The sequence below is a fragment of the Marmota monax genome, unplaced genomic scaffold (genome assembly GCF_021218885.2).
Source record: "Marmota monax isolate L192 unplaced genomic scaffold, Marmota_monax_Labrador192_F-V1.1 WCK01_AAM20220418_F8-fsc00056, whole genome shotgun sequence".
Classification (NCBI taxonomy): Eukaryota; Metazoa; Chordata; class Mammalia; order Rodentia; family Sciuridae; genus Marmota; species Marmota monax.
The window spans coordinates 10664507-10689747 of NW_026695212.1; positions in this window are offsets into that span (position 1 = coordinate 10664507).

The window sequence follows — 25241 nt, forward strand, 5'->3', positions numbered from 1 at the left end:
AGATACAAGCTTTTTTTAAAATTTTTATTTTCTTTCTTTCTTTTTTTTTTTTTTGGAAAAGGCCACTGAGTGACCATTAGAAACATGAGAAAACACAAACACATGCTACTCTTCTGAAATATTCACTAAAATATTAAAATTCCTAAGGCAGAAGACTTACAGGGTACGTTTAAACCACTTGAAAGAAAAGCAAATCCTGGGCAGTATTATGGAGTTGCATGCACCATCTAGAGTGAAGGGTCACAGTGAAACCTGGACTCAAAGTCTTAAAGAGGCTGTGCCATCTAGGGATAAAACAGAGGTAAAGAAAGACCAAATCTGTCTTTAAGCCTTACCCCATCTATTCAGGAAATTAGCCCATGCATTACCTTCCTGGCAGAGAAGAGCCTGAATCCTTTATGAAGGCATTGTTTAGACTATAAAGTTTTTCAATATACTATGACTGATTGGCCTAGACCGCTGCCTTGATTTTCAAAAACACATATATAATTGTCTTCTCATCTGGTTGATATCTTGTCTATCCCTGAAAACCTGGGATCAGTGCTAGAGCCTTTCTGGCTACTCCTGCCTCTACATACTTCTATACTTCACTCTCTTTTTACCTCTCATTTAGTCATGGTGATTTTTTTTCTTTTCCTTTTTTTTTTTCATATTCATACTTCATACCATTATTTAGTTCTTTCTTATTTTATTTCAACAGCTTCCTAATTATTCTTTTTGCTTTTGATTTTATCAAGTCAAGTGTGTACATTTTTAGTATTTTATCAATAGAGTATACTTTCTTCATTTTTTTTTTTTTAATTTGTCCATGTCACTTTTTTTGAGGGGGGAGTACCAGGGATTGGATTCAGAGACACCCAATCACTGAGCCACATCCCCAGCCCTATTTTGTATTTTATTTAGAGACAAGGTCTCACTGAGTTGCTTAGCACCCCGCTAATTTGCTGAGGCTGACTTTGAACTCATGGTCCTCCTGCCTTAGCTTCCTAAGCCACTGGGATTATAGGTGTGTGCCACTGCACTTGGCTTGGCCATGTCACTTTTAATTGTTAAAATTCTTCAGTAGTTAAACATGATGCGAAAATACTCTTATAAATAACTTGATGGTCTTCTAACATCAAATTATGTGAATATTTGCTGAATCAAATTAAATGTGTTGATATATGTTATCTGCTGATATGAATGTGTGTATACAAGAGAAATAGAAAGTGAAAATGATAAAGAACTTGTCAGTATAAATTGCTATCAAATTATTTTGGAGAATCTTATGTCCAAGACATTTTTTGTCATTAAAAGTCTTAAATGTAGACAAGATTTTCTCACAATTCACATTTTAATTCAATGCTAATGATTCATCCATAAAAGTATGATGTTTGTTTCAAGCTGCATTTTGAACAGAAATGATTCACTCTGAGCCATTTACTTTCTCTCTCTGAGTCACTGGGTGGACCATGGCAGGTCTGTAAAATGACTGAGATGCTGTCTTTTGTCACTAAATAGATCCGGTGAGGCAGAACTATTCTTGAAAATTAGTATATCATTGTTCATTAAGTCATCCTTCAGTAATTTACTAAATTGCTATAAATAATGACTCTTAAGTTTCATAAAGCTCCAATGCATTTCAAAAGGTCTAACATTTTCTAGCCACCAATTTATTTATGTGACATTAAGCTCATCAATCAATACGTAAACCTCTTTAATGTGTACTGAATGTTATATGAAATGGAGCAATGTGTACCACACACAAACTGTAAAATTTGATAGCATATTTCAGAAATTTTTTTAAAAGTTCAGCATAGATCTTTAGTAAACTTCAAAATAAACAAATCAGATTGCTTTTAAGGGGAATTTTAGTATCAAATATTTTCAAGCATTTGCTGTGTGCCAGATACTTTCTCTTTATTGCATTATTCATTCATCCATGGGTCCACCTACTGTTTATAGAGCTCTACAGGGTTCCAGCATTTAAATAAAAGACAAGACTTCACCCACATATAATTCTCCTGGAGAAAATTATCTCATTTTAACCTTAGAACAGCAAAATAAGTTCATGCCTATTTCTGACATTATTTTATGAGAAAAAATTAGAAACTGAAGTTTAGACCATCTCAAAACTTACCAGTGACCTCACACACGGAAGATACAGAAACTGAGTGTGAACACTTGGGTCTTTTTCAACACAGAAACTCTGGCATTTAATCACTATTCTCTATTGCCTGTATATGAAAGTGTCTAAAATATATGTAGTCATTATATACATTAGATTACCAGTATATAGAATAGTTTTTTAATGGGCAGGCCCCAGTAAACAAGATTAGTTAAATGGTAACTTCAACCAAGACCCACATAAATAGCACTCCCCAAATATAATACCTTTGAAAAACCTTTAGGATGGAACTACATTATAATTGTCTCAAATTTATTAACTAAAGCCAAGTTTTGTGGTTTTGCTTCATTTGGAGTTTGTATTATTTTCCTGTGGTTGACATAACAAAATACCACAATGTGAGGTACTTAAAACAAAAACACTCCATGTTTAAGAGCCCATATATCCAAAACCAGTGTTTGAGTATTGGCTCTTTCTTGGTGATGCAAAGGAAGACTCTAATTTATTTTCCAACCTCTGTTCCTTAGCTTGTGGCCATATAACTCCAGGTCCTACCTCAGTCAATAGGTGGTATTGCCTAGGGTCTCTCTGTGTTGGTGTCCAAACTTATTGTTTCATATAAGGACAGGAGTGCTTGAGTTACCTACCCTCTGAGTTACCTACCCTCATCCAGTATGATCTCATTTTACCTTGATCACATCTGCAAAATCTTTATTTCCAAAGAATTCACTGTCTCAGTTATAGGAGATTAAGACTTGAACATGTATTTTGGAAGGGAGATGATTTGAAACACAGAGATTGAACAACAAAAAGTGTATAACATATTCAAAGGTCATGCTTGCAGAAAATAGATTTATATTAAAAAAATTAAACTTATGTGTAGTGCAAGATGTTCACATTCTAAAAAGGCAAGGGTAGAAATTTAGTTCAGTGAAGAAATAGCCCATTTGCTTGTCCCATCTCATACTTATCCCAGAGCACATGCCCATTGAATGAAGTGGTAAGACAAAGTGAATATTGGTAAGAGAAAGAGTTATTTAAGTTTCTCCTCCTTATTTTCATCTATTATTTATAGTTGAATTAATCATATTAACTGCCAAATGATATGATACAAATGTTCTGAAAAGTGAGCCTTGAAAACATATTTGTCACTTTGGGAATAATGTCTTAAATTTGAAAATATCGCTTATCAGAGTGTGACAGGATCTGAGTCAGGATTCCCTAATACTTTGCTTATATTAGGCCTAAATGTTTTCTAACATTTTGTTCAAATCACAGAAAGTACAAAAGCATATGAGCAATGCTTAGATAGGGATAAATATGTAACATTGACATAGACTCCATTAAATTTTCACATAAAACACCAAAAGAATAGGTTCATGCCGATTTTAAAATCTCTAACACTGTAGAGAAAACATGAAACAACATCTTGAAGCCACATAGGGATCCACAGAAAAAAGAAAAAATGGTGACACATTGGAAAGTAATTTTTATTATTTTTAAGAGGTTTTGTAGAGGTAGAAAGCAGCAACGATGACTGACAGGGAGAAAGTAGGATTGTTGTCTTAAGAAGAAAAGGTTAAAGACATTATTTTCTAGTTAAAGGTATCAAGTTTGTAGGAAATAATATCCACAAATTCAATTTAAGTCCATTGTCTAAACAAAGCTGTCCCTTGTTCCCCTAAGTGTTGACAGAAAATATATAAAACTAAAATTAAGTACTCTTATTTATCCAAACTTATAGCTTAATGGAGTGAAAGGAAGAGAAACACATCTTATCAATGGCTATGTGTCATTACTCTCAAATAAAAACATAGCGATTTATTTATTGTCCTGATAATAGACTACACTCAAAATGGAACTAATACTGCAACTCAGCTCATTGGACCTGTGGCTCAGAAGATATTATGCTCAGTTATGGATCAATATGCTGCAATCAATCCCTTGGCACTATTCAATTAAAGCACAGAACTCTGACCAGCATTTATATTTCTAAATTAAAACACACCACAGGCTAACAAGAGCCGTACAAATTCAGCCACCTATGTAAGACATGGCTGAGCACATAATGACCCCAACACTAGTTTGTCTGCAATCCTCTCACCCCAAATGAGCAATTCACAACTATATAAAGAGCTTTGAGATTGTTTAGAGATACAGCGATTCCAGGCCTCAAATTAGACTAACTGTGTGGAAGTTGGTTTAATCATGTACATTATAAATCATTCAAAGTTGCAAATAAAGACTTAATAAGATTCTCAAGAGAAACTCTGGATACTTTAACATGAAAAAATAAGTTTTTCATTATATTAGCAAGTGTAGTACTAGTTGAAATAATATTAGATTGGTTAAAAATGAGAGCTTCATAAAAATAATGAAAATATAATGATCAATAGTATCTCCAGTGTGTTCATCCAATTTAGCCTTTCGTTTAAAAACACTTCTTTGATTCAATATTGTGTGTACCCATTATGTTGAAGCTAGACTTAGTTGTTTAGCTTCTTTATTACAAAGTCTTTGGTTTTATAAATATACCATAATTTATTTATCCATTTTAAGATAAGCAAATATTCAGTCATTTCCCCATTAGGACATTCAAAAAATAACAATATGTAAATGGCAGAAAGATTAACAGATGGAAACGATCAGGGGATAGAGAAAGGGAAGGGAAGGAGTGGTACCAGAGTCTGAACTAGAATATGATATAGTCCATTAAATTAAATTAAATTATGCATATATTTATAAATATATAAAATAAAATACATATGTTCCAGAGTTTGACATTGTTTTTTCTAGTATAAAAATTTCTTATTTCTCAAAACAGAAACTCCTAGAAATTTTGACCTATTTGTGATATGCATGATAATAGAATTAGAGTCATTAACATATCAGTGTTAAAATTATTTCATGTGAGGTGATATAGGTAGTCTTCTATAAAAATTTCTATTTGAAATCCTTAATTACATAATTTGAATTTCTATTACATAGGAAATTTTGGAGTAATAATCTCTTACAGATGACTTACAAATCAGTTATATATTTACCATATAAAACAAGTTACTTTGAAATTTAACACAAAATAAATGCTGATATTTGAAAATTTTAATTGATTAAAAGCAATCCTGAAATTGTTTCTCAAATACCCCTTACGTACAATGCTCTCCTTTTTAATGCATTTAGTTCAATAATATTGAGTTTGTTAAAAAAATAAAAATAGAGTCTAAAATAAAAAAAAATACAGGAGCTTCTCATATCTGCAGCTTCATTTTCCATAGTTTTAGGTACCTGAGAAAAACTGTGCTCTAAAAATATTAAATGAAAAATTCCAGAAATAAACAATTTGTAGGTTTTAAGTTTTATTATAGTACATAATTGTAACTATCTACTTTTATAATTAGTTATTGTTATAATTTTTCCCTGTGCCTACTTTATAAATTACACTTTATTGCAGCAATGTAAGCACAGGAAAAAAATATGGTATATAGGAATTGCTACTCTCTGTGGCTTCAGGCATTCATAGGGAGTCTTAGAATGCATCCTCTACAGGTAAGGGTGGGGGAAATAATATAGATAATTTAAGTAAAACTGAAAAGCAAAATAAATATTTTTACTTCATTAATTCTGCTTAATATGCGTAGTTTCCTCTTTTCCAAATATCATGTATGCATTTTATCTCCATTCCATATGCAGCAACTGAATTACAATTGTCACTTTACCTAATTACATTAAATTATTTTTTTGTCATTTTGTGCCTTCCCTCTGGAGTCTTAACAAACAAACCAAACTACTTTTGTTAATGTCAAACTGGTTTTAACATCAGAATGATGCACGCTTAACAATACAATTTGATTCATGATTACAGTCATTGGAGACAATGTCACAAAATTGAACTTTTTGTGCATCAGAGTTTTATTAGCTGAACAAGAGCAAATGTTCATCAGGTGTTATTTGCATTCAACTGATTGTATGAGTTGGAAATATACTTCATATTTTTAATATGTAATATAACATAAGTCAGATGTCAACCCAACATAAATATATGGCACAATGAATAATCATAAAGTGACCATCAATGTGACCAGCATTCATGTTAAGTTAGAGAACATTGCTATCAACTCAGGATTCCCTTCACAATCATGTTTCTGTAGTCCTTCCTTCAGGCTAATATTGTCTTGATTTTTATGGTAATCATTTTCATGATTTTCTATATAGTTTTGCCTCCTGCTTCTGCACCACAATAGAGCTGAGTTTGCCCTTTTTATACACTTTATATCAACAAAATCGTACAAAATGTAATATTTTAGTGCACTTCTTTGATTCAATATTGTGTTTCAAAGACACACCCATTATGTTGAAGCTAGATTTCGTTTGTTTTGCTTCTTTATTGCAAAGTGTTTGGTTTTATAAATATACCATGTTTTATTTATGCATTTTAAGAGAAGCAAATATTCACTTATTTCCCTATTAAGACATTCAAAAAATAGTTATATATATATATATATATATATATATATATATATATATCAGAAAGATAACAGATAGAAGGGAGCAGGGGGTGAAGAAAGAGAAGGGGAAGGAGAGGTACTGGGGTCTGAACTAGAACATGATATATTCCATGCTTTTCTTAGTATGTCAAGATGGATTCTACTGTCCTGTGTAACTAAAAAGAACCAATAAAAAATTAAGAATAAAAATTTTTTTAAAAGAACAGTGCTACCTCAAGCATGTCTGTGCATGGGAACCAGAGGATTGACTCTACTGGCAGTTCATTCAAGGTGGATTTATTTGTTTACCGGGGCTGCATGTCTTCAACTTCAAGAGAAAATGCCATGGTGTACTCAAAATGGTTATAAAAATGTGTACACAGAGTAGTATTATATGAAGATTTTCATCTCTTCACAAAATTTACATCATATGAAATTGTAAGACTTTCTAAATAATTATTAAATATGTTACCAACTTTTTATATAATACTATTTTCTGAATTCTTTTATCTAATTAGAAGTCCTTGTTTAAGAGTTTTAATAATTTTGGAAATGAGAGGTTTTTTTTCTTATTCTTAAGTTTTGTATATATTCTGGATAGTAATTGCTGAGCAAGCACGTCTATTGGGAGTTTTCACCCCTTTTGTGACCTGAAGTTACCTTAGACTTTATGATTTCTTTGAATAAAAAGCTCTTGATTTTGATGTAAGTAATTTACCAATTTCTTAACATGTTTTAAGAAACCTTGCCCTTACTTAAATTATTGACCAAAATGTTGTAGATTTTTTTGACTTTCAATAGCCTTAACCCTTTCAAAGAAAAGTTTCACGAAATGAAATAAAGCATACATGCAATAAAACATACAAACATTTAGTATATAACTTAATATTAACTTTTGCCAAAGAGTTCTTTTATGGCACAACCACCCAGTTCAAGATATAGGACATACACAGCACACTAAAGATTTCTCTCATTCTCCTTCCCAATTATATTATTTTGACTTACAATGAGTTTTTGTTTGACTTGTTTTCAAAATACCTATAAATAAAATCATGCATCATATACTTCCTAAGACTGCTCTTTTGTGCACAACACATAGCCATTCTACTCCATGCATACATAAGATAATTTTCCTTTTCCTTGCTGTATAACCTTCTACTTTGCATTCTTTGAAAAATAGACAATGTTTTTACTTGTACATTTACTTGTACATAGACATTTGGGTTGCTTCCACTTTAGGGCTATTGTGAATGAAGCTTCTGTGTGCCTTCTAATACATATTTTTGACGTATATATGCATTTATTTTTGTGGTATAAACCTAGAAATAAAATCACTAAGCCTTAGGATATGTTTATTTTCAGATGGAGAAAATACTGCTAAAGTGTTTTCCACATGTATTTTACCTTATTTGTCATGCTAAGGATTTACTGGTCTTCTTGATTTTGTGGGCTGTTGATTTAATTTGTTCTGGAAAATTCCCTGCCTTTTTATCTTCAAACATTGCTTTTGAACAATTTCTTCTATCTCCTTCTTCAGAAACTCGAATGATATGGACTTCAGAATCTCTCACTATATATTTGCTGCTTTTTTTTTTTTATCCTTTTTTCCTCTAATTTGAGTCTGCTTATCTGTCAATGCCGTATTTTCAGCTCTTCTTCAGATCTATTATCCAGTTGGCTGGTTCTTTCTCTAGGGCTGTCTAACCTGCTCATAGGTATAAAATCTGCTTTCAAAACTATTTAGCGGTATCTTCTTTCTGCTGATACTGTGGGTTACATTACAGATACATTTTTAAAGAATTTTTATTTGCCTCTTATTAAAATCAACTATGTCACATTTTAAAGATTGTCATTCCCTCTAAAATTTTTATGCTTTTAAAAATCTTCATGAGTATGGTAAAAATACTATATATATATATTTGTGTGTGTGTGTGTGTGTCTGCTTAATTCATAGTTAATAAATCTAAAATAAGATTGTTGGTCTATTTCTGCATTATCTAAAGCTTTGCTACCCTAGTCATTACTCTGCTTAACTATTTTTGATTATCTGTTGTATGTTGCATTAAAAATTTTTTAAAAAAATTTTTTATGCCTCACAGAAAGCATTTTTGAGTTGTAAGCTTGAGTTATGTGGTTTTATGTTCTTTAACATTTGACACAGTTTGTTCATTATCTTGAAAACTTTGTATATTTTAAAGAGCTTTATATATATATTGTTCATTTCTTAAATTGTCTTCCACGAGAGAATTGAGAGAATTATTCTACATTATTTCACCAGGAGAAATAAAATTTTTGACTAATAATTTCCACCATGACAAAAAGAATAATCAATATTTGATTATTGAGATAATTCAAATCCTTTGGTTTTCTTCTACTTTTACAAGCGATTGCTTTCTACAATATTCATGTTGTTCATAAACTACACCTTTGGATTTAAAGTATTTGTAATATAAAAAGAAATGGTACTGTTTGACAAAAGTTTACCTCTAAAAGTTTAGTACATTAGAGCTTCTCAGCATGAAATACAGCAATATAACTCAAAATGTCAGTGACTTCTTTCCATCAAAATCTTATTAAATTATATTTATTAATTTATTAGATTTTATTTCATATTAGAAAAAAATCTCCAAATATAAAGGAAACAAAGATTTTCAAAGAAATCACTGTTCCAGAAGAAACCTCAGTCACATTTGTCTCTCATTTTTGTTTCTTTATTACGCTATATTTCCTTTGTATCATTTCACATTCATTTAATTTCTTTCATTTCTCATTTTCTTAGACATGTGATATTTCCCTCCTTGTTCTTCATTCCTTTTTAGTCTGTGTGGTCCTACACATTTATCATTTTTAATGTCATTGTTGGTTTTTTCATGTACTCATTTATTCTAGTAATTAATTATTAAATAATTTACCTGGCAATAATTTTTTACAAATTTATAAATAAGCATTTATTAATTAATAGTTTCCCTGAGAGATCTCTTCAAGTAAATTTATTCTCCTTGAGGGTATGAATATTTGTAAATAATGCCAGACACCTCACATATCCAAAAGTTAAAAAAAATTTGTTGACTATACTCATTAGTTTAGCCATTTTAATTCAACCCTTAAATATTTGAGGGAATTCAGAATAATATATGATTTATACATGATCACTTGTTTGATACTAAAAGTGGAAAATATAAAGTCTAAAACTCATAAAATTAACTTAGTATAAAACCACACAATTTTAAGTGCTAAATCTTAAAAGTTTTGGATATAGTCAGTGTCTCTTTCTCATATTCTTATATTGTGAATTATATCTAATGATTATTTTAATCTTTAAGCCATGCTAATTACCCAACTGTTACAAAACAGAAATGTTGTTCAGTTCACTTTAGAATTAACGCCTTAACTAACACTGTGAATCATAAAATTAAAGTTTGAAAATGAAAAAAGCTCTGTTCAAACTGAGATGTATTAATAATAAAACCATATGCACAACTTAGTTTCATGTTTTTCTGTAATATAACATTTAGCAGACAAAATTAGTGTATTAGTCTATTAATGTAGAGTATATTAGGAAATAGAAATAAACACATAGTATAACATACTTTTCTGATTTGCAAAGAGAATACAATGTAATTGATGGCTACTTATAGTAAATATAATCTTCATCTGGTTTCTACTCTATTCGATGACACACACTTATTATTATCTCTCCTATCATAATCACTACCAAAGGAAATATAAATGATTTATCTGGCTGACCCTAAAGCAAAGAGTCTTCATGGTCTAAATGGCCCATTAAGATAAGAACTAGCTATCAATAACAGTAAGACTCTATCTCATAGATTCTAGAAATAAATCTAAGATGCATAAGTTATAATCAAATATGAATAAACTCAGTATTAAATATGACACATCACTTTTAAAACCTTTCCAGATTTTTAATGCTATATGGATTTCATGGGGAAATAATGTTTTCTTTACCAAAACACTTGCTGAAATAAAACTATGATGTATACAAATATCTAAAATTCAACTCAAATATATGTATCTTTTGGGAATAGAAAAATTTCCAAGAAATTACTTGAATACAAAGATTTAGTTCATGGAAAGCATCATGTTAAATGAAATAAAATAGAATCAGAAAGACAAACATCATACTTTCTCTCACATGTGGAAGCTAGAGGGGATAAAAAAGAGACATCATTATGATAGAAGGAGGGGTGGGTAAGGGAGTTATTGAAGAATGAAATTTATCACATAATGTTTTATGCGTGTGTCAATATACCACAAAAAGCTCACCATTCTATATAATTAATATGCACCAATAAAAAAGAAAAATGCCATAATACACATTTGATCTCCAAGATCTATCATTTAATGAAAAAAATCATGGTATGGAAGACTGTATGCACTTTCCTCCATTGATGTAAAGGAAATAAGCAAACAACAAGCTCCTCTCCTGATGGGTATAGCTTATGTTAACATTGAAAATCTAAGAAAGACTTCACAAAAACTACACTAGTTGTTATATTTCAGGAGAAGTGGTCTTTTGTTCTTCAGGTAGGAGGAAGAACTATATGAATTAATATCACATGTCATCAAATTTGAAAAAAAAACTAAGAATTATCTTTTATTTAATTATTTTTATTTAATCAATAGAAAATATGAAAAGTAAATATTTGTAAGACTTCTGTGCATTCAGGGGATGGAGTAATCCAGCTGTGTGCTGAAGAAATAATTAACTAATTAATTAATTGCTAAATTAAATTATACTACATACCATTGGGTACTAAAAAGAGTTTGAAGATATGTAAATCATGGGATTGGTAGAAGAACAATATAAACTTTGTATAAAGGAATTGTACTCAAGATTTGAGCTGACTATCAAAGGCTAAATGTCAAGGATGAAATCCTTTGAACCCTTGTTTGTTTCTAAAAGTCATTGATAGTTAGTATGAAAAAACAAAACTTCTTTAGCTGCTAAGAATGTAATGGAAAGCCACTCTCTAATGTGAATATGGCTAGAATTTTCTGAAATTGAAAAAAAATATCTGGACCGAAATATTAAAAATTTATGAAACTACAGAATCTCAAAGTTAAGAATGAAGGCTGTCAGAATAAAACCCTGGGTGTTTCCAAATGTACACCAATCAGAACTAAAGCAATATTTTTTTGCCATAAAAAACATGAAGAAAAAATAATAATACCTTTAAAGAACAATTTTCAAAAATTGTCAATCAAGAATTCTAAGCCATGTGCTGGAGTTGTAGCTCAGTGGTAGAGCACTTGCTTAGCATGTGTGAGGTGCTGGATTTCATTCTCAGCACCATATAAAAGTAAATAAATAAAATGAAGGTATTGTGTCCATCTACAACTGATAAAATATTTAAAAAATGAATTCTAAGCCCAGCTAAAATATAATTTAAGCATGCAAGAAAAATAAAGGTCATATTCTAAAACAATTAAAAATACCTATAGAAAAATTGAGATTCAAGTTGAAGTAAGCAAAAACTAGATAAATTATTTTAGCTACAGAATTATACAAAATAATTCTTCTATTTTTTTGCATCTCTCAACTAATGAGACAAAGAAGACAAAAATATCATTTAAAAACATAAAATAATTTTTCAGGAAGTTTAAGCTATAGTAAAGTTCATAAACTGTTCAGAAAGGGGCTAACACGTTAGCTAATTTTTATATAAACCTGCATATATATGTATAAAATATGCATTGAAAATTTCATCACAGGCATTTAATTTTAAAAAAAGTGTAAAATGAATAAGGTTTTAACCGATAGAAAGAAAATAAAGTTGTCTAAAGAAAATCTTATCAATATAATAAAAATTTGAAAATTTTTATAAAAAAAATTTAAAGAAAATGAAGCAAAGTAAATAGGTTGTAAATAGAACACAGAGATTAAGGAAATGTAAAAAGAACAACAAAAGTATAAGTTATGACATAAATTAAATACATTAATCAAATATAGCCTATTATTTTTAAAAACATCATAAATTCCAAGTGCATAATGTAACATTCTGATCTGCTGGGCACGTTATAGTATGGAGAGTTTGTGGATATAAGACTGGAGACTACATAGCAAGGAAAAGAATGGATCATATCTATTTATCTATGTTTTTCATCAATACAGACACATCTCCAGATACTATTTCACAAAATAATAAGTTGGAAATTGATATACTATGATATGAAATATACAAATTTAAAATACAGACATCATTTAATATATGAAAATAACAAAAATATCTTGAAATCACACACACTAAATGTTTAATATTGATTGTGTTTAGGGAGACAGAACTCTAGAAAGGACATAAGACTGCATTTAAAAGAGCCATTATTCCAATAGAGAAATCACTCATATATCATATTTTATGTCTCCTAAACAAAAAAGCACATGAACCACAAATGACATGATAGAAGTAGACTCTGCTTCATGTGCAAAAGAGTATTTATTATATTTGCATGTGTGTCTATACAAATCTGGTTGAAAATCTTTATTCTTCCAACCTTAAGCCAGTTTTTTATTCCCAAATTTTATTATTTTAAATCTAGCAATGAAAATAAATAAGGATAGTAACAATTGTAGTAAATGAAGAAAGGTAATAGCTCTGATAAACCCTAAATTGGGCCTCTTTTTAAGCTTATCAAAGTGGATGAGGGATATTTTCTGAAACACTTAGCCAGAGGATGTTATTTTCTAGTTAGTTTAGTTTCCATTTCAAACTTATAAAAAAGTGTTTAATATTTTATCATTGCTCTCTTTTAGGTTTCATGTTGCCCTAGTATGGCCTCACTCCCATCAAGAAGTGATCCAGCTAACATTCAACAAGGACATTTCTTTGCTTTCTTCAATTATCTCCAATGAACCATTTCAAAAGAAAAAAAAATCAGGCTTGCTAAAACTGCCAAAATATAATAGCCTATTTATAGAAAAATACTGGCCTTCTTTGCATTATTAAAAGTCCCAGTTACAAAAAGGCAAGAGTTCTGATGTGTGTGTGTGTGTGTGTGTGTGCGTGCATGTGCAAGCATGTTGTAAGCAATACTGAATAATAAATTATAGTAGTTTGAATAACTAATATTTTAGGCCTATAAAATGATTAATTTGGATAAATATTTAATTTAGACAATGGATCACATGAGTATGTTAACACTTTTTTGATAATTATTGTTAATTGCTTCAAGTAAGATATTTTATTTATTTTTCATAGTGATAAATGTTCATCAAAATAATAGGCCTTTTTTTAAAAAAAACTTGGATCAAAAGGAAAGTTAATCAGTTATCAAGCACAGAATTTTGATAAACTAAATTATTTTTTACATGGACTAGACATAGCAAGAGAATTAACATCTAAAAACATTTTAAAGTCATATTATTATATCTAAACCTCTTTCTCCAAATACATATTTATAACGCCCTAGATAAACATTACATTACATTACATTAGTGTTTTCCTCCTTGAACAAATTTGCTTACTGCTAAAAATATCTAATCTAAATCAGGTACTAATTTAGAACCTAATGAAATTTAGTATGTAATATAGCCAAATAAAGAACAAATACATTCAAATGTTCTGCTTTCATTTTCTACCTGAGGGAGTTAATGAAAGAAAATGCATGTAATCTGTGATCAACTGAACAATTATTGGTAGTGCTGTGCTGGTCTAGCTTCTCATTTAGCCACCTTATAACATGTCATTTCACTACATGCAGAAAAATGATAAAGTAAAACAAAATTGTTTCAAAGATTCCCCTCATTTTATAATCCAGATTTTGTAGCTACAATACCTATGGTATTTTCAGAATGACTTTTTATCACTTTATATATATATATTTTATATCACTTTTTATCACTTTATATATATATATGTATATATGTATATATATATATGTATATATGTATATATATATGTATATAATTTATATATATATATATTTAAGTTGAGTGACAAAAATTAGCATACATATATATATATATATATATATATATTTAAGTTGAGTGACAAAATTAGTATAGATTTAAGTAAATTCTAATTAATATAAAGCACAAGGCAAATGAATTTATTTTAAATTAAAATTATAATAGAACCATTTTATTTTAATAAATTTTAAAAATAAGAAAACTAGACTTAGAATTTTCTCCTTTGATTACTATTGTGTAGACTGATTTCTACTTCAATATTTCACATATGATGCTTTTCTAAGACTTTAAAATATTACTCAAATTGATTGAATGTACCATCATATATATATATATATATCATATATATATATATATATATATATATTTATATATATATATATATATATATATATAAAATATCATATATATTATTTTAAAATAATATATGGGAACATTTAAGACATCAGTTAATAAAAGCATCATCACTGATAGTTCAGAAATTGGAGTTTGTAAATTTCAAAATAATCCAATTGGCAGAAATCCCACTAGAGGAGGTAATCACAAAAAATGTAACCTAATATCTGTGCACAATTTTCCAAAGGTATCTGTTCACTCCAGCTAGTTTGTATCTGGAATGTTTCCAAAAGCACATATGTTGAAAATTTACTTGGTCCCCAGAGTGGTACTTTGGGGAAACAATGGAAATATTAAGAGGTGGGGCCTTGTGAGAGGTCCTCAAAGGAACTATGGAAACTTGGCCTCTTCCTCATTCTCTTTTCTGCGTCCTAGCTATATGGTTAGCATTTGTCTCTGCCACTTGCTTCTTGCCATTTTCATCCAGCATGACCCCCAGAGACCCAAAGCAAAGGTTCCAGCCCAATCTTAGACTGGAACCTCCAAACATTACATTTGAGCCAAAATAAACCTTTTCTTTTATAAGCAAGTTACCTTAGCTATTTCACTAGAGTAAAGTAAAGCAGATCAATATAGTTCCTAACATGTACATGCTCAGAAAGATACTATAACAATTTATACAGAAAGCAGCAACTGGGAAACCAAAGAGCTGCTCAGAGATTTCAGAAGTTTAGCACTAGGGGAGGCAGAGGCTTCAGGTCAAGACCTGGCATAGTAAGGAATATTGGCAAAGACTTCCAGATTGTAGTTAGTACCTCAGAGGAATACAGCTTAGGGGTAAGAACTATGAAGTAGAAGTAATGCCAAAGTTGAAAAAATTCAGCCTAAAAAACAAAAATTACATCCTAAAACTAATCCTCTGTGGGACCAAGAGAATCAAGTTTTGCTCAATTTGCCCTTTAGAAAAATATTTAACTCCCTTGGAGGAAGACAACATTCTCCAGTGATTCTATGATTTTTTATACACAATATCTGGTATTAAATAGAAAATTACAAGGTATGTTTTAGCAAAAGCAAATGACCAAAATACAAAAAAGTAGTTAGATTAATTAGATAACACAGTTATTAGATAATAACCTTAAAATAAATATGACTAATTTACTGATAAGAATAGAGAAAAGTGGAGAATATTTGTATAAACTTCAAATCCTTACAAAATTCTAGGAATTAAAAATGCAATGACTAGCTACTCTGATTTCAGCTGCAACATGTTAAGAATTTGGAAGTTGTCACTCCAGTCCTTACAACAAAAAGTAGAACAAAAGAAAATCAATGGCTTTTATTGAACTCATCAGAGAACTGAGATTATAGGGCAAATTATCATTCGAACATCTAGAGAGACAATCAAATCAAGAGTCATATCCAAGAACTACTTCCTTTGAGTAGGAGCTTCATAAACCATAAAAGTTGAGAAATACTTAAATGGTCATTTTGAGGCTGAAGTCTTAAGAGTAGAACCACACCTTTCAAACTTCTTATGTTTTTTAGGTGAATATCATAATGAAAATTAGCCTTCAGACACATGGTAAATAAATGTAATACAACAACATGATTGGGATCATGGAACCAATAAAGGACATTTAATTAAAAAAAACCAAAGATATCTTAATCAGATATGGATTATAATTGATAATAATGTTTCAATATTGGTTCATTAATCATAACAAACATATCATGCTTATATTAGACATAACAATTAAAAATTGAATATGGAATAAATGTGAACTCTCTGTTCTATATTCCAAATTTTTCTGTAAAATTGACACTGTTCTGAAACAAAACTTTTTTTAAAATCAATACAATAGCTGAAATAGGTGAGTTCAATGATATATTAAACATACCAGGATTTCAATAGAAAAGTGAATTAATGAGTTCGAATTTAGGAACAAATAAAATATGGAGACTGAAGCACAGATTGGAAAACAGATGGAAAATAGAAGGCAAAAAAATACAAGAGGCAGGAAAAACTTGAAAAGCTTATCTTTCCAAAGGAAAGGAGGGGCAAGGAATATATTTGAGGTAATACCTGAGAATTTTCCAAAAATGACAAAAGCATTAAATCACAAATCAAAGAAATTCTATGAATCCTACAGAGGAATAAAATAACTTTCAGAAACTTCCAGAAGGCTAAATTCAAGTCTTTTTGAAAATATAAGAGGGCAAGTTAACTTGGAGTCCTGAATCAGAGCAGTTTCTCCATGGAAAATGTGAAGCATTATAGCGTTGTAGATGGGTAGGAAAGATAGAGAAAGAAGTATTTAAAGCAAATACAGTAGGAAATATAAAATCCAGAAGTTTGAAGCAACATGGCCAATAAATATTTCATTTTGGAGCAGAATTCTGAAAAATTCTTGACATTGAGTTAGGGTCAAGACTGGAGAAAGAAAATGTGTGATAAAATTTGTTCATGAAGGGACTTCTGGGAAGTTAGGGAACTTCAGAGGTACTGTGCACCACTTTTAAAGGAAAAACAAAGGCATTTAAAATTACCACACTAATGTCAGCCAGGCAGATTAACTCCACCCTAACCTCAAGCATTCTAGAACCCAACCTCCACCTCCACTTCTTGCAATGAATATTGACTACAGAAGTCTCGCTTCCAAATAAAAGAATTTTGAATTATTGACAAAAAAGAAGCCTGAGCACTATTATTTGTACCAGGGAAAAAGAAATAAAGTCCCATATCCAGAACACTAGCACTGAAACCCACATCCCAGTAGCCCATTTCCACATTTCTATAAAATCTGGAAACAAACTGTCATAAAATGATATAATAGGCACAGACAGGACAAAGCCTTTCAAAAGAAAATATTAGTGATGTGGAACCACAGTTGATTAACAGCAGGCCTGGGAAAGCTCAGTCTTTATATCTTGGGACTCTTGAATGTCTGGTTTTTGACTCTTGGCAAGATAAGAGCAGTGGGATTTATGATGTGATATTCCAGGTATGACAGTTCCCTGGTGACCCAAAGGATCTGTTTCTTTACAGCTGGTTTGTAACTGGCCCAACCCATTTGACAGGTGTGGCTTGATTGTAAGGAATACAGACAGCTCTTTTGAGGAGCACTCCTTAACCCAAGATTTCTGCATAGATCATGACAGTTCAAGCCAGGGATTCACCATGGTCCGTGCATGTATACCACACGGGGTGTGCTGTGAGATTTCTCTAATTTCTGATACCTACATCACTTTCTCACTGTCCATTTTGAATTTGGAGAGAATAAAATATAAATATAAATATATATATATATATATATATATATATATAACATAATTGACAGTCAAGTAAATCATGTAGGATTTTAAAGATTTTTAGCAAAGTTAGAATATTAGGATTTGTAAATCTTAACAATAGTGGTAACAATAATTAATAATAACAATGAGATAAACATCAATAGATCATTTGTATTTGTGTAAACTTAATTTTTTAATTCTTCTAATTATACATGACAGTAGAATGGATTTTGGCACACCATGCATAAACGGAATATAACTTCTCATTTTCTGGTTGTACATGTTATAGATGTGCACAGGTTGTGTAATCACTTATGAACATAGGGTTAATAATGTCCAAATAATTCTACTATCATTCCTACATCCATACTCCCTCCCCTCCCTTCACTTCCTTCAGCCTAGTCCAAAGTTACCTCTACTCTTCCCCCTCCCCATTTTGAATTAGCATGAGTATATCAAAGAAAACATCCGGCCTTTGATTCTTTGGGATTGGCTTATTTCACATAGCATGATATTCTCCAGCTCCATCGATTTATAGGTAAATGATATAATTTTACTCTTATTTAAGGCTGAGTAATAGATCATTGTGTATATATACACCACAATTTCTTTATCCATTCACCTGTTGAAGGGCATCTAGGCTGGTTCCATAGTTTATTTATTGTGAGTGGAACCGCTATAAACATTGATGTGGCTGCATCACTGTAGCATGCTGATTTTAATCACTTGGGTATACACTGTGGAGTGGGTTAGCTGAATCAAATGGCGATTCCATTTCAAATTTTCTGAGGAATGCTTTCCAGAATAGTACACCAATTTGCATTCCTACCAGCAATGTATAAGTGTACCTTTTCCCCACATCCTTGCTAACATTTACTGTTGCTTGTATTCTTGATAATTGCCATTCTGACTGGAGTGAGATGGAATCTCAGTGTAGTTTTAATTTGCATTTCTCTAATTGCTACAGATGTTGAACATTTTTTCATGTATTTGTTGAGCATTTTTATTTCTTCTTCTGTGAAGTGTCTGTTCAGTACCTTGGCCCCTTTATTGATTAGGTTATTTGTTATATGTTTGTTTGTTTGTTTTTTGGTGTTATGTTTTTTAGTTCTTTACATATCCTGGAGACTAATGCTCTGTCTGAGATGCAGGTGGTAAAGATTTTCTCCCATTCTGTAGGCTGTCTGTTCATGTTCTTGGTTGTTTACTTTGCTGTAATGAAGTTTTAGAGTTTGATCCCATCCCATTTATTTTATTTGATTTTACTTTTTGCATTTTAGGAATCTTGTTAAGGAAGTCAGATCCTAAGCCGACATGATGGAGATTTGTGTCTAATTCTTCTTCAATTAGGCACAGGGTTTCTGGTCTATTGCCTAGGTTCTTGATCCATTTTGAGTTGATTTTTGTGCAGGGTGAGAGATAGTGGTTTAATTTCATAATACCATCTATGGATTTCCAGTTTTCCCAGCACCATTTTTTTGAAGAGGCTACCTTTTCCAAAATATATTTTTGACACCTTTGTCTAGTATAACTGTATATGTGTAGGTTTGTTGCTGTGTCTTCTATTTTATTCTATTGGTCTTCATGTCTGTTTTTGTGCCATTACCATGCTGTTTTTGTTACTAAAGTTCTGTAGTATAATTTAAGATCTGGTGTTAAATCTCGTGCTTCATTTTTTTGCTAAGTATTGCTGTCGCTAATATGGGTCTCTTAATTTTTCAAATAAATATCATGTGTTTTTTCTCTATTTCTATGAAGAATGTCATTGGGGTTTTAGGAATTGCATTAAATCTGTATAATGCTTTTCATAATATGGTCATTTTTACAATGTTAATTCTGTCTTAAGGGAGAATAAGGAAGATCTTTCCATTTTCTAAGGTTTTCTTCAAATTCTTTCTTTAGTATCCTGTAGTTTTCATTTCTCTTTTGTCAGATTGATTTCTAAATATTTTATCTTAATTTTGAGGCTATTGTGAATGGGGTTGTTTTCCTAATTTCTCTCTCATTGGATTCATCATTGATGTATAGAAACATGTTTCTTTTACGGGTGTTAGTTTTTATATCATGCTACTTTGCTGACTTCATTTATTATTTCTAGAAGTCTTTTGGTAGCATTTTTTGGATCTTCTAAATATACAATCATGTAATCAGCAAATAGTGATAGTTTGAGTTTTTCTTTTCCTATTTGTATCTCTTTAATTTCTTTCTTCTAATTACTGTGGCTAGAGTTTCAAGGATGATGTTGAATAAGTGATGAAGAAGGTCATCCTTGTCTTGTTCCAGTTTTTAAAGGGAATGCTTTCAATTTTCCTTCACTTAGATAGATTTTGGCCTTGGGTTTAACCTAGGTAGCTTTTACTATTTTGAGGGACATTCCTACTATCCCTACATTTTCTTGTGTTTTTAACTTGAACGGGTGTTACATTGTATCAAATAATTTCATTGCATCTATTGAGATGATTGATGTGATGATTTATTCTTATTGATTTCCATGTTGATCAATTTTGCATCCCTGGAATGAACACCCATTGATTGTGGTGCATTATATTTTTAATGCTTTTTATGTGATTTTCCAGAATTTTGAGAATTTTTGCATCTATATTCATCAGGAATATTGGTCTGAAGTTTTCTTTCCTTGGTATTTTTTTGTCTGGTTTTGGTATCAGGGTATTACTAGCTTCATAGAATGCATTTGAAAGAGTTTCTTCATTTTATATTTCATGAAATAATTTGAGAAATATAAGTGTTAATTCTTCTTTGAAGGTCTTGAACTCAACAGAGAATCCATCTGGTCCTGGGCTTTTCTTATTTGGTGGGCTTTTCTTATTTGGTAGGCTTTTGATGGTGTCTTCTGTTTTTTTGCTTGAAATTAATCTGTTTAAATTGTGTATGTCCTCCTGATTGAGTTTGAATGGGTCATATGTACCTAAAATATTGTTGATGTTTTCAAGATTTTCTATTGAAAATTTATATTCCTTTGGAGTATAAATTTTCAAAATAGTTTCTGATTATCTTCTGTATTTAAGTAGTGTCTGTTGTGATATTTCCTTTTTTATTATGAATTTTAGTAATTTGAGTTTTCTCTCTTTCTCTTCATTACTGTAGCTCAGGGTTTAACAATTTATTTTTTTCAAAGAACCAACTTTTGTCAATTTTTATAATTGTTTTTGTTTTGTTTCGTATTATTTACATTGATTTCAGCTCTGATTTTAATTATTTCCTGTCTTTTTTCTGCTTTTGGTATTGATTTGTTCCTTTTTTTTCTTCCTAGGTGTTTGAGATGAAATATTAAGTCATTTATTCACTGACTTTCTAGCCTTTTAATGAATAAGCTTGATGCAATGAACTTTCCTCTTAGCATTGCCTTCATAGTGTCCCAGATATTTTGATGTATTGTAATACTATTCTCATTAACTCTAAGTATTTTTTATTTCACTCCCGATTTCTTCTGCTATCCATTCATCACTCAGTAGTGTATTATTTAGTCTACATTATATTTTATAAATGATTTCTAATTTCATTCCATTATGATCTGACAGAATGCAGGGTATAATCTTTGGTTTTTTGTATTTTCTAAGAGTTGTTTTGTGGCATAAAATTATTGTCTATTTTAGAGAAGGATCCATCTGTTGCTGAGAAGAAAGTGTATTCACTCATTGATGGATAAAATATTCTATATATGTCTGTTAAGTCTAAATTATTGATTGTATTATTTACTTCTATAATTTCTTTGTTTAGTTTTCATTTGGAGGATTTATCCAGTAGCGAGAGAGAAATGTTAAAGTCATCCAGTATTATTGTGTTGTGGTCTATTTGATTCTTGAAATTGAGTACGTAGACACTCCATTGTTTGGTGCATAAATATTTATGATTGCTATGTCTTGTTGATGTACAATTCCCTTGAGCAGTATGAAATGTCCTTCTTTTTCTCTTCTAATTAACTTTGGCTTGAAGTCCACTTTATCTCATATGAAGATAGATATCCCTGCTTCTTTATACGATTTCTGTGAGTGAAATGTTTTTCTCCATCCTTTCACTTTCATTCTTGGATGTCTATGCCTATGAGGTGAGTCTCTTGGAGACAGCATATTGTTGGGTCTTGTTTTTCAATTCAGTCTGCCAGTCTGTGTTTCTGATTGATGAGTTTAGGCCATTAATGTTCAAGATTATTATTGAGATATGATTTATATTCCTGTTTTTTTTTGGTTTATTTCTAAATTTTTTTTATTTCAATTCATTTCTCTTTGACTGACTATTCCTTTAGGGTAGTTCCTCCCTTGACTGGTTTTCACATTTTTTTTTTAAATTTCATCTTCATGGAATATTTTCTTGAGAATATTCAGTAGTGTAGGTTTTGTAGTTGTAGATGCTTTTAACTTTTTCTTTTATCATAGAAGCTTTTTATTTTGTCTTCAAATCTGAACCTTAATTTTGCTGGATATAAAATTCTTTGTTGGTTTCCATTTTCTTTCAGTGCTTCATACATGTTATTCTAGGATTTCCTAGCTTTGAGTTTCTGGGCTAAGAAATTAAATCTGATATTTTTCCTCTCACAGTCTTTAAAATTCTATATGTATTCTGTATGCTAGGCATTTTTGTTATAACCTGCCTTCATGTAGTTCTGTTATAATCTTGTATATTTGGTGTCCTGTTAGCCTCTTCTATTTGATATTCCATTTTATTCTTTATATTTGGAAAATATTTTGATATTATTTAATTTAAAAGATTGTGCATTCCTTTGGTTTGCATCTCTTTGCCTTCATCTATTGTGATAAGTCTTAAATTTGGTCTTTTAATATTATCCCATAATTCTCAGAATTTCTGTTTATAGTTTCTTAACATCTCTTCTCCATGGTCAAATCTATTTTCAGGATTATATATTTTGTCTTTATTGCATGAGTTTCTGTTTTCCAAGTGGTCTACTCTGTTGGTGAGCTTTCTGTTGAATTTTTAATTTTGCTTATTGTTTCCTTCATTTTAAGGATTTATGCTTTGTTGTTGTTGTTTTTTCAGAATCTCTGTCTCTTTATTGAAGTGACTTTCAATTCTTGTATTTTTTTCTCTGATTTCATTCCTTATACTGTCCTTTACTTTGAAGAACAGTTTGACTTTGTACACTCTAAACTCCTTCTCTGACATTTCTTCCACTGTGGTGTCAGTGAATTCTGTTACTGGAGTATCTTGGTTTGTTTGGCATGACTTGTTCCCTTGCTTTTTCATGTTGTCTGTGTGTCTACCCAGCTAAAAGTGTTGAGGTGAGGAAGTAGAGTTTCTACCCTGTGGATTCCTTGAAGGTTTTCAGTACCTCACTGTTTAATGAAAACAACTAATGCAAGTAATATGTAGCAAAAGGATTTACAACTTCAAATGGTGAACAAAGACATAATAGAAGTGATATAGGATTTGATGAGGAGGAGATGAAAAAAAAGAAGTAAAATATTAAAGGAAAAGTGAAAGAGAATGTAGAGATTGGCTGTTATTGGAAGAAAAGAGAGAATCAAGGGAAACAGGATATATGTTTGTGTGTGTGTGTGTATATATATATATATATATGTGTGTGTGTGTGTGTGTGTGTGTGTGCATTTTTGTTATAACGTGCCTTGATGGAGGTCTGTTATAATTTTGTACATTTGGTGTCCTATCAGTCTCTTCTATTTGATATTCCATTCTATTTGAGATATATAATATGTTATATACAGATTAAAAATTTTAAATATAATATACATACAAATAAAATAATGCAAAAAATATACTAATCAAATATTTTTAGTTCACAAAAAAGCTAATCCATGAAAAATAACTGACTTCAAATATGCTAGAAAAGAGAGGGAAAAAACAAATATGAAAATGTATGAATGTTCATGTACCATCAAGGTCACAATTAAACAGAGACAAAGAAAGAAAAAAAAATCTTGATGAAAAGTTAAAGAATTCTTTCTGTTGGAGTTCAGAATACTCTCAGCTTCTCTTCTCAGCAGTTTTAGTTGGGGTCTTCTGGAGTGTATGCTCCACTCTCTGAATTGCTGAAGTGAGAGAGGTAATCCCATAGGTTGAGTTCCTGGAGGCAGGGTTTAGGCTTAGTCAGGCTCCAGGCTCTTTGATGAATGCTATCTTGTCTGGAGATTTGAAATCAGTGCACTTCCAGCAGCCAGTACTTGCTGGTCTATGCTGGAAGAATTCAACCCCAGGGATCTCCTCTGGGATTCCCTCCAAAGGTGGGGGAGCCAATTCTTCATCCCCTATGTCATCTGCAGACCCCACATTTTCTGTTCTCAGGGTCAGTCTCCAAACAAGGTCTCCCATTCTTGCCCTTCAGAGTTCCCAACCAATTGTTTCTCCCATAGCTGGTCATGCAAATAGTCAGACTAGAGGGGGAGGGATAGAGCTGGATGGGTTTTCACAACTAGTTGTACCCTGTGTAAACCTCTTTCCACATTTGATTTTCTCCTGGTCACTTAAGAACACTCTATGCATGCAGTGTGTGTGTTTCTGGGCCTGTATTTGGGGCCAAAGTTTGCCAGGAATTGGCTTCCTCAGCTGCTTAGCCCCCACACAGAAACTGCAAAATGGTTTCTTCCTTTGTCCTCCACATGCCACATGAAGAGATGACTATTTCTTTCCCTGCACATGGATATTGTTCAGCTTGTCTTTCAAGTTTGCTTGGCAATGTCCTTGATTTCTAAATGCTCCACAATCAGATATACCTCTGGCCTCCCCCAAAATGAGGGTTCCTTGTTGAGAGCCACAGCCGAAAGGGGCCCCAGCAAACTTCCAGCTGCCAGCAAACTTCCAGCTGCCAGCTGATGATTGGCTCACAGTGGCCCCAGCAAACTTCTAGCTGCCAACTAATTGGCTCCTCTGCGGTGATGCTTATTGGGCTGTTTCCCTGCCCTTTCAGACCATGGAGCTGCTCATTGGGGGACTTTTTTTGGTTCTGCCCAGGCGACCCAGCCAATCGGCCTCAAGAGCCGGAGGAGTGGGGGAGGTTGTGAGGCTTATGGGAAGCCAGTGGTGGCAGTTGGGCTCTGAGGGTTTTTCCTGAGGAACTGTGTGGTGGTGTGTGGTGTGTGTGTTCTAAAAATAAAGTTCG